This window comes from Emys orbicularis, chromosome 7 (genome assembly GCF_028017835.1).
Source record: "Emys orbicularis isolate rEmyOrb1 chromosome 7, rEmyOrb1.hap1, whole genome shotgun sequence".
Taxonomy (NCBI): domain Eukaryota; kingdom Metazoa; phylum Chordata; order Testudines; family Emydidae; genus Emys; species Emys orbicularis.
The window spans coordinates 119,740,479-119,754,026 of NC_088689.1; positions in this window are offsets into that span (position 1 = coordinate 119,740,479).

Sequence of the window (13,548 nt, forward strand, 5' to 3'; positions counted from 1 at the left end):
GTTTATACATAAACCCATTTGAAAAGGAGCTAACAGCTGGGTCAGTAATATACATATTGTGCGAAGAACATAATCTAGCTGTTTCTTTGGTGTGTTGCTTTTGGAGTTTTTGCCACATGGCGTATTTAAAACCTACTAACTTCTATGCAAGTGCATCTATCTGTGTTTTTGTTACAATTGCTCCCTTCCCGTGTTTGGTTATTCACTACCTAGGTACTGCCTACATCCTTGATTCTGAATGATCTGGGTGCAAGGAATCTTTGGTTGGGTTGTTTGTACAGTATCCAGCATAGTTGAGCCTAATTCTTGTTTGGTGACCTGGGGTATGGGGTATCCTTAGGTGCTATCATGAGAGACTTAAACGTTAGCATGGCTTCCAAGGTGTGAGGAAGGGGTAAGGGGAGTCCACTAATGACATGTCTAGACTAGGACAAAAGGTTTGGGGTGTGTTAAGTGTTACCTAACACGTTTTAAGAGACTGATTATAAATTCCTACTTTAGAAAAGGCAAATTGTGTTTTTAATGTGTATCTGTTAGAGGTTAGTGTCAAGCTGTCCTACAGTGGCTCAAGAGAGTGAGTGCCAGCCTCAGGACAGACTGTTAAGAAGCAGGGCACAAATCCCCAAATGGTTGTGAGTCCTATGTTTAGATTTCACCGACCAATTATCAGGTATAAACTCCTCAGGCACTATAACGATCTTAACATGGAGTCATAGACAATCCCCATCGGCACTCCGATCGATCTTGCCACCCAGATAAGCCTGTTTTTGTGATAGATGGTCCCCTATACCAAAACTCACCATAATATTCAGGTTACTCCCAATCCCAAAGGATTGGTCATTTACCCCAGGTGAGTTGCACCTTAGATCTAACAGCAAAGACAATGCTTGTAGCCAATCCTGTAATCATCTATTTAAAGATTTATTAACTAGGAAAAGGAAATAAGAGAGTTACTTACAAGGTTAAAGCAGGTAAACATATATACATACAAATGAGCTCCAGTCTTAAGTTTTGAAGAAGTAATAAAGCTTCTATAGGTCCTTTAGGGCTAACCCAAGCCAACCACTGGCGATCTTTTGCTTGTGCTTAGTAATCCTTGCCCCCTCAGCCTCGAAGCAGCATAAAAGATACAGTTCCTCCTTGTTAGGCCTTTTTATTCCTTCCCCCATTCTGCTTCTAGTTGCCTCTTCAGCAGGAGCGAGGAATTCATGGGGAATTGAGAGTGGAGAGCAATCAACTGTCTTTTGTCCTCTGATGTTCTGCAGTGGTTCCTCTGTTGCTGATGGGCCTTTTTTGTTGGGCAGGAGATAACACCTCCTGTTGGAAACTAGTATGGCACACTTGTTAATGCTCCTCTCCTGTCTGGTGATTTACAGTTACAGAGCAAACACTTATCTGTATCCCAAGTTATAAATTTCAGAGTGGTAGCCGTGTTAATCTGTATTAGCAAAAACAACGAGGAGTAGTTTATATAAACAAGATAAGTACATGTAGCAACTTGCCAGCATTCCATAAAGTCTAAAAATGAAACACATTTTTATAAAACTCTAATACCTATTTGAACAATACTGAGATGCAGGTGAGCCAGACTGGTTCTACCTATGTATTTGTCAGCGTTCAGTTGAGACCTAGGGGCCTTGGCATGAGCTGGCACCTTGTCTGCCAGTGTCCCGGGGAGCCCTACTCTTCTAGTAAGAGAGAAAGGGCCTGTGTTGTGCCTGCCACTTCGCAGGGCATTGTTGTGGATTCAGCTAGTATTGCTTAAGGGTGAGATTAATATGAGCTGAGTTAGGCCAACACTGAGTCCTTGAGAAAAATCTAGCTGTAAGTGGTATCTAAGGGAAGGTGTCCAAGTGGCACTAAAAGCACACCGTTATTTTTAAGGCATAAAGGAAAGCAGGGTTCTTTGGGGGCAAAAAAAATATATCTATCCCCAAACTGTGCTACAGTGGACTGAATGTTATAAGGAATTGATAAAATCTTTTCCATTTCTTGTCAGTAATGGTCTCTTCCCTGCTAGCACATACATCCTTCCATTACGTTAGAGGAAGGAAGGAACAGAAGTGGTTTAATAATCTTATATTTTACACAGTACCTCTCCAGGCTGAGGGATAGCAAAACACTTTATAAATGTCACAAACTCGTGCACAAACTACTGAGCAGAATAGCTTCATCCAGGACTTCTCTCGTCCTCTCCTGAGTGAAACGTGGCAGCTGTGTTAACAGCACCCGCTGCACAACAGATTAGAAAAGTAATTGAATAATATTGTCCATTTGAAACTGCAGGGGGATTTGGAGAAGCAGAATTTAATTAACCAAGTATCTAGAAGTTTCTTTAAATTCTGAGTCTCAGATTCCCTGGTATGGCAAGACTAGAGTCTGAGCCAAAGTGCCTTAATTAAGCTTTTTAGGATCCCTGATATTAGGGTGTGACCAGTGTTGGTTGGGCTCTTAGAGCAGCCCCACGGCTCTTCTGAACTTCATCCATTTGCCCACATCAACAAGCAATATCTTTAGTAGCTAGCACCATCAGAGTGTAGCAGTGTTTCAGCCATAGCTCTTTTTCCTCATGGACACCCCCTGTGCCAGTTGGCTAGGAGTTGGGGTGTCATGGAGATACTATACTGGCTCTCTACACCACCAAGAGATTCACCCTACGCAGGGACAAACCTGAAAAAGCTGGTTAGTGGAGCCAAGGATCTGGTACTGCAGCTCGAGCAGCAGAATCTCCAGCAGCGCTATGTGGTGTGATGGCAGCTGTGTTGCCTGACACACTGAGGAATGATGCAGGGTAGAACTGAGAAACAATGGATTTTTTTCAGTTTGGCAGCTGAACTGAAAAATCCAGTTTGATTCTAACCGAATTTCTTGGTCAATTCGGAAAAACTCAGGAAAAAATTCATTCAAATCAACTGAAACAGTTGTGGGTCAACTTGAAACACTTTTTTTTTCTTTCTTTTTTTTACTAATTTTAGGTTCACTGAGACTTTTTGGTTAACCCAAAACATTTTTTTCTCAGATTTTTGTTTTAATTCAGTCAATTTTTGGTGTTTTCACTTTTGTGTTTAACTTGGCAAAATTTGAAAACAAAATGCCTTTTAAGTCCAGACAACATGCTTTGAAATAGTCAAAGTGAAACATTTCAACTTTTTTTTTAAATTATTTTTCATTTTTTTCACCCAAAACTATTTATCAGATTTGACCCATATTTGTGAATACTTTGAGTCATAAAAATTGAGTTTTTTGGTGAAATGTCTTTGCCATCCCACCCTCCAAAAAAGTCACTTAGCTCTAATCCAGGGACCTCCAGATCTGAATGCATGAGTCTCTACCTAGAGCTAAAGAGCCAGTTCCTTAATCTGGGGCCTGTAACAGAGCCAGGTTCTCTGTACACCAAGCGCAGAGCGGGATACGTAACACGCAGTGATCAGTGGGCTATAGGCTTTCTGGAGAATATTGGACAGGGGAAGTTCATCCTGAGTGTCTGAGGCCCACAGCGGTTTGAATTCTGAACAAGCTGCCACTTAAAATGACCACAATCTTGGCTGAGGCTGGAGGAACCCACCAAACCTAAAAGCAGCATTTCTTCAGCCTGAGTAAACGGAGAGTCTCTGCAGCTAGTGGCTGTAACTGGCACATCTGTGAATCAGTGTAACAGGCACATCTTTTGTGAATCAGGCACTGAGGACGACAAACTCTGACCGGTGTTTCCGTACTGACTCCGAGGGAAAACAAGAACCAAAGTGCTGAAATAACTGTCATTTCAGTTAGGGAAATAAAGCATGTTAACAAGTTGGTAGGATAAATTTGCAAGTTTTATCTCCTCTAGTAGCGTGTGAGATTAATTTGTTCTGCTTGCTCAATTTCTTGTCATTTATTAATATTTATATGGTGCTTAAAATGTGTTTGGCTGTCTTATAAAACAAATACAGACTCAGTCCCTGTCCAAAGGAACTTACAATCTAATTTTAGGTCTGAGTCAATAAGTAATGATACAAACCGTTGTGGGAGGGAAGGCAGAGAAGCAGGGGTTACACTTACAAAGCAAATACTGCAGTAATGTTTAGTACTTGAAAATAAAAATTGTAAAGATAGTACTGGAGACACACTGTATGCAAAATGAAAGCTAAAATGCTACCGATTTCCTTAATTTCCTTGTGGACCATACATATACCATGCTGTATTACCCGGTTAACGTTGTCAATAAATATTTCTTCTCACTGATTGGGTGTTTGGTTACTAGTGGGGACCTTCGGCTTTGCCTCTCAAGTTCATGGCTTTATGGTAAGTCTAAGTGAGGGTGTGTGAGGGTGTGTATTGTGCTGGGAGATGTGTGTTGAATTGTATAGGTGATGAATGTGTACTGCAGTGAGGGGGGCTGTGTGTGTTTGGGGTTATGGCATGTGCTGGCTGTATTAGTGTGCTGAGGGATTTTGTGTTAATTTGTTTGGGGGGTGGGTTGTGTTGGGGGTTTGTGTTGTTGTATGGGTGGCGAATCAATCTTTGAAGAAGTGTGGCTGCTGGGCCAAGTAATCTGTGCAATCTCCATCAGATCACTGACTCATTACAACCAATGAAGTTGGTGCATACAAATTAGCTGTAAAGGTGGTGATTGGTTGTTACTTCTGATATCATAATGTTGTAGGACTTTTGGCAGAGATAGATACTGTTTTATTACCTATAGATACCAGAATAAGGGCCTCCTCCACTTTGTCAAACCCCTGTACCAACATAGAATAACTTGCAAGACTGGGACCTAAAGGATCCTCATTTAGGGCTCCCTTTCTAGTGTTCCAGGAGGTGGTGCTGGCAGGCTGAAATCAGGAAACAAACTGAAAAGGGAAAAAAAAAATACTTTTTCACTTTCTCATCCCTTTCTATGTGAAGGGATTTAGTTTGCTCTTCACACAAATATTCCCCTTCGGTGAGATACCTAACAGAGAAAATACCTGCCCAAATTACAGGTTTCAGGAAGTAATGGGTATGTGAAAGCAGAGGATTATAATAGGAAGTGTGTTTTTCTAATCTTAGCTAGGGTGGTCACTACTGATGCCCATTTGAACACCTTACATGAAAAGACTTAAGTTGAGTCCTACTACAAACCATAAAATGAGAAATCCTGTTGAAACATTTGAAAGATATGGATGAAAAGAGAGGTTTATAGCGACGATTAATGTAATTTTCTCAGTAAACTTCACAATACCTTCATTGGTTTCCACCTTCTGAACACGCAGGCATCATATAATAATAGGAAGGCAGTTGGAAGACTTTTCTCTTTATGAGTAAATAGCTATATTGATTGGGTTTTTTTTTATTTTTTCCACACTGTATGTACCGTGAAATTCTTTCTAGAAAAAATAGAATGGAGAAACAGAATCCCATCACTTCTAACCTCCTATTGATGTCGCTATTAAACCAGCTGACAAGGACAGTGCAAAGAGTTGTCTTCAAAAGATGTGTGTGTCAAAGAGGGAGTTTAGCTCAGTGACTCTAGAATAAACATTTAAGGAGAGACAATGTAGTGGAGATAATTGCGCTTCTCCTAATACATCACATTATAGTATAAAGCTGAGGAACAAATGCCTCGTGTTTTTAAATGAAATGAGCATTGATTTCCCCAGTTAAAAACTACAAATCCCTGCATAAGGGCACGTTCAATTAGCTGGAAGGTTACAAACTCAAGTTAAAACTTAGAGCTTATGTCAGGTAGTTTGAAATACATGGTGCCATGGCACATACTGTTGTTGGGTAGTCTGGGACTTTCCAACATCATGTTAAGTAAGAAAGTGTGTAGGCAGTGGCAGCAGAGAGGAATAGAGCTGCCCAGGACAAAAACAGACCTGCTATTTAGTGAGTTACAAGGCAAAAATGCTGCCTGCTCTTTCTGGACATTCACACGGAAAGCACAGGGCAGTGTAAAGCTAGCTGAAACTTTATATTTATATTTCACAGGAAACTTGAACATTTCAAAATTTGGCTTCATTCTGATTCAGAATGAATCTCCCCCCCCCCCCCCCCCAAGGTTTCCATAAAATGGAAATCCTGTAAAAGTTTCTTTAGTAAAGGCCAACACCTGGTTCTTCTGAAACATACTCCCTGAAACCCCTGCAGCTGCTCATTAAAGTGAACATGATTCTTGTTAGTTTCACCACTGCCCATGGTTGAGTAGCAGCTGTGAAACTGGGCAGTTGACTCCCTGCTATTCAGGGGTGAAAGTAGAAATAGGGACTTACTGGTATGGGGCTGGGTTGGGGCCGGCTCTGGCCCCCGGAAGGGGCGGGGCCTTGGGTGGAAGGGGCGGGGATGGGGGGTCAGAGCCAGCTCCGGCCTGCCCTGTACCGGTAAGTGCCCTCTCCCGCCGGGGTAGCAGCGGCAGCCGGGGGCTCCAGCAGCGGTTTATAGGGCCCAGGGCTCGGCCGCCACTACCGCCCCAGGCCCTTTAAACCACTGCTGGAGCCCCCGGCTGCCACTGCTACCCCAGGGCTCTGGCGGCCGGGCTTTGGGGTCTATTTAAAGGGCCCGGGGCGTAGAGGCAGCGGGAGCCCCGGGCCCTTTAAATAGCCCCTGGAGCCCCGCCGCTACTCCAGGGCTCTGGGGGCTATTTGAAGGGCCCAGGACTCCCCTGCTTCTACCGCCCCAGGCCCTTTAAACTACTGCCGGAGCCCCCGGCTGCCGCTGCTACCCCAGGGCTCCAGCAGCAGGGTTCTGGTGGCTATTTAAAGGGCCCAGGGCAGTAGAGGCAGCGGGAGCCCCGGCCTTTTAAATAACCCCCAGAGCCCTGCCGCTACTCCAGAGCTCCGGCAGCAGGGCTCTGGCAGCAATTTAAAGGGACTGGGGCTCCAGCCGCTGCTGGGAGCCCCAGGCCCTTTAAATTGCCGCCTGGGGAAGCCAGGCCGCCCCGGTATGGTGCACCGGCTCTTGCCAGTATGCCGTACCGGGGTGTACCGGCTTACTTTCACCTCTGGTGGTGGGTAGCCATGAAGCTGACAAAAATCTTGTCAGTTTCAGTCAGCTGGTTCCAGCGCTTTCAGGATTGATGGTTCCAGGGCAACCCTGCCACCTTGATTGCTCTGGGGGCTTGCTGACTCCTGGGCTGGCTGGCTGACTCCTCAGGCTGACTGATTCCTCTGGGAAGCCAGCTGGCCAAGGAGCTTTGGCATCCCTGGGAACTCCTAGAGTCTAGGAGCCTGGAAACATTGGGGGCTCTCAAGGCTTCCAGGCAGCAGGGTAGCTTGGCAGCCCTAGAAGCTATGGCTTAAGTTAAGCTCTCAGGGTGAAGGCTTCCTGCCATGGAGACAGGAGTCTGGAAGACCTCGGATGGGCTCTCAAGGTCCGTAGCTCCAGAGTAGACCCACTATGTAGGCTGCCTCAGGTGAGGGACTCCAGGGCTTCCAGACTCCTGGGCCACCAGGCCAGCTAGATTCCTAAGCTGTGGGCGTCAAGCACCCCAAAGAGCAAGCTGGTCCAGGAGTCTTGAAGCTCTGGGGTCCCTGACCCTATGGTAGTCTGCATGGTATGGCTGTCTCAAATCCACAAAACCTGGGTTCCCCAGCAGCCCACCTGGAGCCCTGCCTCTGGCTTGATGGAGTTTGTTGAACCCTATATGTTCCTGTGAAACATTTTGGATTCGAATTGGTGTTTTCTAGTAAAACCCTGTTTTGTTGGAAAATTCCCAACTAGCTCTAAGACAGTTTATTAAAAATTGGTAAGAAAATATGGATAAAGTTGGAGAGCTATTCTTCTTCTTGGAATATGTCAAACTTGCCTCAGGTGGCACGTGGCCAGGATTCATCACGGAGTTTGGTTCGCAGGTTGGATCATTAGCTTCCCCCACCTGGGCTGGGTACGGACAGAGAGTGTAATGTGAACACTGATCCATGCCCTCTGGAGAGCTATTGAAAACCGGGAAAAGTGTGCTAGTCATCAAAAACTATAATGATTAAATTGTGTGACGTACTTAAATATGTGATTGGACTATGTCACTACCACAGAAGTAGAGTGGAATTGCTAAAACAAAACAAACAAAAAATCAGCATTGGCCTAACTCTACATCTATTGACGCCAGTAGAGCGAAGTTAGGCCAACGCTGAAGGCTTTTGAAATTCCCACCCACAGTCAGTATAGGGTACTGTTGTATTAATTTAGATGAAATATATGGGTTAAAGGTGTTAACATAACCCAGTCACTGTCCAACGTTAAACAGTGTTAAACGAGGTTTGCAGTTTGGTATATAGAGACCTCAGCCTGCTTAGGACCATAGCGCAAACATCATTGAAATCCTTTTAACTTTTATTTAAAGATACAGAAAAGAAGGAAAAAACAGTTAAAGGATTTTAACTGTAAAATGTTAAGGCTTTCATAGAATACCAGGGTTGGAAGGGACCTCAGGAGGTCATCTAGTCCAACCCCTGTTCAAAGCAGGACTAATCCCCAGACAGATTTTTGCCTCAGATCCCTAAATGGCCCCCTCAGGGATTGAACTCACAACCCTGGGTTTAGCAGGCCAATGCTCAAACTACTGAGTTATCCCTCCCGCTTTTAGCAAAGTTTCTTGTTCCCTTTTCCGTTAGCTGGAGAGAGTTTTAGAAGGAAACTGCCCCCTCCTCCCTTTGTTTGACAGTCTCTTAGATGATATCAGAAATGGTAATAACTGTCCTTTGGGGTAAAAAAAAGTTGTTAGTTGAAATAAGTTGCTGCTGTTTAAGTCCAATCCGGTTTCATCCCAGGTGGTTCATGGGATTCAAATAGAGCTGGCTGAGTCTGTTGTTTGAGTCCTTCTGGCCCGGTCGGGTCAGAACATCTCTTAGGAGTTGGATGAAGAAGGTTCACGTTCCCAGCAGATGGTGGGGGTGACAGCCATGATGATAAAGCTTGCTTCAGTAGCCTCACTGCGTTCTTCCATATTTCCCCCCTTAGTTTCTCTCTTTAAGGAACCAAAAAGGGGGTTATGGGTGAAATAGCCCATCCCCTCATTATTTTGTTCACTGATTAGTCCTAATATCCGATACACCAACTTTTGGTTCATCAATTTCCAGGTCCACATCTATCTATCTGTTTGTTTGTTTTGTTGTATTTTGGGCAGGGGAGCTAAGAGCATGATTTCAACATATTCTTTCAATCATATCAACGTGGCCTTTTTGACTAATTTAGTCTGTCTGGTTTTCTTGCACCTGCTTATAACATTCATTATTGAAAGCAACAAACTATTTTCCATTAACATTTGTTGGTATAGGTTTTTATATCATCTTATAAACTTTCAAATGCTTTTTACAATTAAGCTTCCAAATAGGGTAAATTTGTAGGCCCAATTACCACAGCAATACCCTTTCAAAATATTGCTCTGGAGGTTCATGTGCACTTAACAATTGTGTGCAACTCTTTTAACGCAGTTTTACACAATTACAAATATTTTTAACATTTGTTTTAGAATTCATCAGTCTGTAGCTTAAACCACCTTTTGCAGCCTTTGGAATACAGGAAAACATTGATTAGGAGGACTATTTGATTTTAAGCTTCTCTATTATTTCCTTTGTTCCCCTGAATCTAAAATTCATTTGCAAACTAAATTTTGCTTATCCAATGCTCTCATTACTCCAAAGTATTGGTTGCCCATTGATGTGTTTGCTAATTGGCGTTTACCTCTACACAAAGCTATGCTTCTGTGACTGGGGATACTCCTGAAATACCGTGTTAGTCAGTGAATGCATGTGGAACTGTTTGCTTCTCCTGCACACCCTGCAAATTCTCAAAGGAAACCTTTTGCTCTCCTGGGAATATTATCTCCATTTGTCAAAATAATGCAACTGCTGAGGTTCCCATCTCTATTTTTCATTGTCAGACGTCATAAAAATGGTGTCGAATGCTGCCATTAGAATTGATCTGCCACAGTTTGGTCTTCTATTTGATTTTACCTTAGGACCTCGTAAAGCTTGTACTTGCGTACAAAAGCAACTATTTCTGGTAGCCTCTGGGTATTCAAAACTATTTTTAGGATTGGATTTTTAGATTTGTTCTAAAATGTTATATACCTTTTAATTAAAATGGCGTTCTGAAACCAGGCTAGCATTTTTTTCAAAAGGCGCTTGTTCATAAAAGTGTCAGTTTAAGTCTTCTGTACAGCAGCAGTTTTAGTGTGTTAATGTCATGATCTGCTGGTAGTCAAACAGATCGAGACTCAAGGCATGTGTTATTTCATTTGTGAAAGAGAGTAAATATAGAATGACAGGGATAGAAAATAAAGTACAAGAGTGGAATTTAAAAAGCGATTTTAAGACCAAGATTAATTAGCAAAACCACCAACACATTTTATTTTATGACCATATGCTTGGGGTATCACTCCGTGCTGAGGAATATTCCTGAGCTGGTACCTGAGAAACTGGGACCTCATTGAAATGCAAGTGGCTCTCCTTCTTATACACAAAGACTCAGCTGTTGGCTATTCAGTCTCCATCATGTTTTAATGCACTCATTATCTGCATAAAGTGGTACCACATTAAAGACAATGTAGTACAGACTGCCATAATAGCTGCTAGCTATATTTAAGAGGGCCAGCAGTGGCTCCTACTCCTTTTAGAATACTATTTTCCCACCTCATGCAAATTTATATTAACAGACTGGTGAGTTTCACTGCTGCTATTTATTGTGGGCAGCAGCAAAATTAAGTATCTGTTGCTACTTTGAAAGGTCATTGGCCAAAGCAGCAACAGACACTGGAGGTAATATAAGAACGGCCATACCGGGTCAGACCAAAGGTCCATCCAGCCCAGTATCCTGTCTACCGACAGTGGCCAATGCCAGGTGCCCCAGAGGGAGTGAACCTAACAGGTAATGATCAAGTGATCTCTTTCCTGCTGTCCATCACCACCCTCTGACAAACAGAGGCTAGGGAAACCATTCCTTACCCATCCTGGCTAATTCACAGATGAAGATGATGCGGGGGGTGGGGGAAGTGCAGACCGGCTCCTTCGCACTCAGGATGATGTGACGTGAATGGGGCATGGGAAGAGAGTGAAAGGAATTCTCTGTGCTGGCAGCCAGATGTGAAGGGTAATGGTGGTGGAGGACTTAAGTTTCATTAGGCACTTACTAGCCAGAGGCGGATATCGAAAACAGTCTCCTGATCAGGGAGAGCACAATATTGTATTTAATACTGACAGAACAAGACATGTATTCATCTGGGGTATCACTGTAGTATCTGATCTCCATAATGAATGCAATCCATATCCATTAATTTCCTTATGGCTTCGGTCACATGATGTCCTTGAATGCAGCTGGTTATGTATAAAACAGTCAATAGAGCTTGTGTAGCAAGAGAGTTTCCTCTTTGCTACACCTCTTAAGAGGCACCACAGTTTTGTTTCCTCTAGCATTTCTCTGAAATAAATTAATGCACCAAAAGTCACTTTGGATTCAATATGTGTGAGAGTGCGTCTATGTGTTGAGGTAAATTCTCCCTCTTAACTTGAAACTGTGCCCGGTTTGGGGGATACCTGCAATCATAAATGTAAATGTAGGAAACATGCAGATTTGTGCTTCCTGGAGTATAGCAGAATACTGGGGGCAGCTCCCACAGGGTATTATTTATAGTATTTCCTTTTTATAGCCAACAGAATAATTATGGTCCCTTTATCCCTGGTGAAGGGGTTGTTTCTGCATGGGTGAGAGTCTATTAATTAAAAACAAAGTTGTTGGCACTATCGCTTACTTGAAATTATGTAAAAATTGTCCTGTTAAAACTAAGTTTCCATTAAGAATTAAGTAGTGCAAAGAAATCTGTTCTTTATCATGGTGCATGACAGTTTACAGGCTATTAATATGGCTTTTTGTGTATCATGATAAATACAGAAATATCCTTTATATAAATATGCTAATAGTGAAGTGGCAGCATATTATTGGCTCAGATGATGCTCTGTGTATTGAAAGAAGTTATAAATCTAATGCAAATTTTGCTTGTTGGAGCTATACAATGAGCATCCTGTCTCAGAAAATCCATTGGGAATGAAGAACTGTGATGTCTTCATTGCATTACAGCAGTCCAGCTGATAGCACAGTCATTGAACAGAAATGCCAGGCTGCTGTAGCAAATTTGAAAATGCATTTGTTCCAGATGCTCCCCGGCAAAAAAAAACCAAACCACCACCACCAACAACAAAAAACACAATACATGTACCCCAACAGGTGCAGTTAGAGACACGTTCCCTTCAAGACTTTTCTTATTCTAAGCGTAGGGGAACCCTGTGGAATCTCAGATACCATTGTGAGGTAACTCTTGGCAAATGCTGACTTTTTTAATACTGAACTTTGTCAAAAAGCCCTCTCTGTTTCCAAGTGGTGCTCTGATTGAAGGGAAACCTTGTCTCCTGAAAAGCAGCTGTTTCCGCTTATAGTTAATGTCCAGTTTTAAAACAGAATACCTCCAAAATGCTTCTACTTTCACTTCAACATGACAAACACTCCACGTCCCCTTTCATAAATTACACCCCTTGCAGAGGTTTCTGAGGTTTAAATAGAATAAGTTTGGCTAGTGGCAATTTTAGTTTTACATGGGACTATTATGACAAGAACTTGGAATAAAAAATTTACTCCAATAAAACTTTTTGCTTGCAAATGGTATTGGGAAACAAAGCTGTGGATCAGAGTTTACACCATACTTCTCTTCACTGCGGTTTAAAGTACCACAGACTATGTAGACTACATAAATCCAATATATTACTGTAACACATCATAGCAACTGAGGTGTTGATTTCATAATATTTATATTTCATAATAGCCACTAAAGGCAGATCCTTACCAAAGACCTGCCTATGCTTTGGCTTTGAATAGGAAGAGTGGTGATTATCTGTGGCAGTAGGGTTTGATGGATAAGTCACTGGACTGGGAATCAGGCCTTGAGTTTTATTCCTGGCCCTGACTCACTATGTGATTTCAGAGGTGGCTTACGTCCAGTTATATTAGATTCAACAATAACTTTTTATTTTTAAGCCTTCGTGGTTCAGGACAAAACCCAACCGGTAACTTATGGGGGATTAGAAACAAACTTTCATTAAAAGCAGACTATTCCATAATTCTCTTTTAGGAAGTTTCCTCTGAAGTATCTGGTACTGTCCATGGTTGAAGAGTGGATATAGAACTAGATGGACCAGTGGTCTGATCCAGTATGTGATCATTTCTGTGATCTTCTGTATCTTTAATCACCCTTTTCCAGCCTGTGCATTGGGGATATTGCTATGTACCCCTTTATGAAGTGTTTTAGGGGTGTGTTGATGGAAAGCACTATGTGAGTGCAAGTATAGATTTAACAAAGCACCTTTGCTCCTAGTATGGTCACTTCACTTTCCTCCCAGCATGAGGGTAAACACAAAGATAGTGTCCATTTCCTGGGGAAATGGTGAGCTTCAAGACCCTCTAAAGGAAAAATATACCTTAGTGGTGGTGAGTATTTAAGAGAGGGCCAGGTGTAGTGAAGATGAAAATCTAAGACTAAATAACCTGGCAAATGTGCAGGAAAACCAAGTCCAAAACAAATACAACTTTTCCTACATTGCAAAC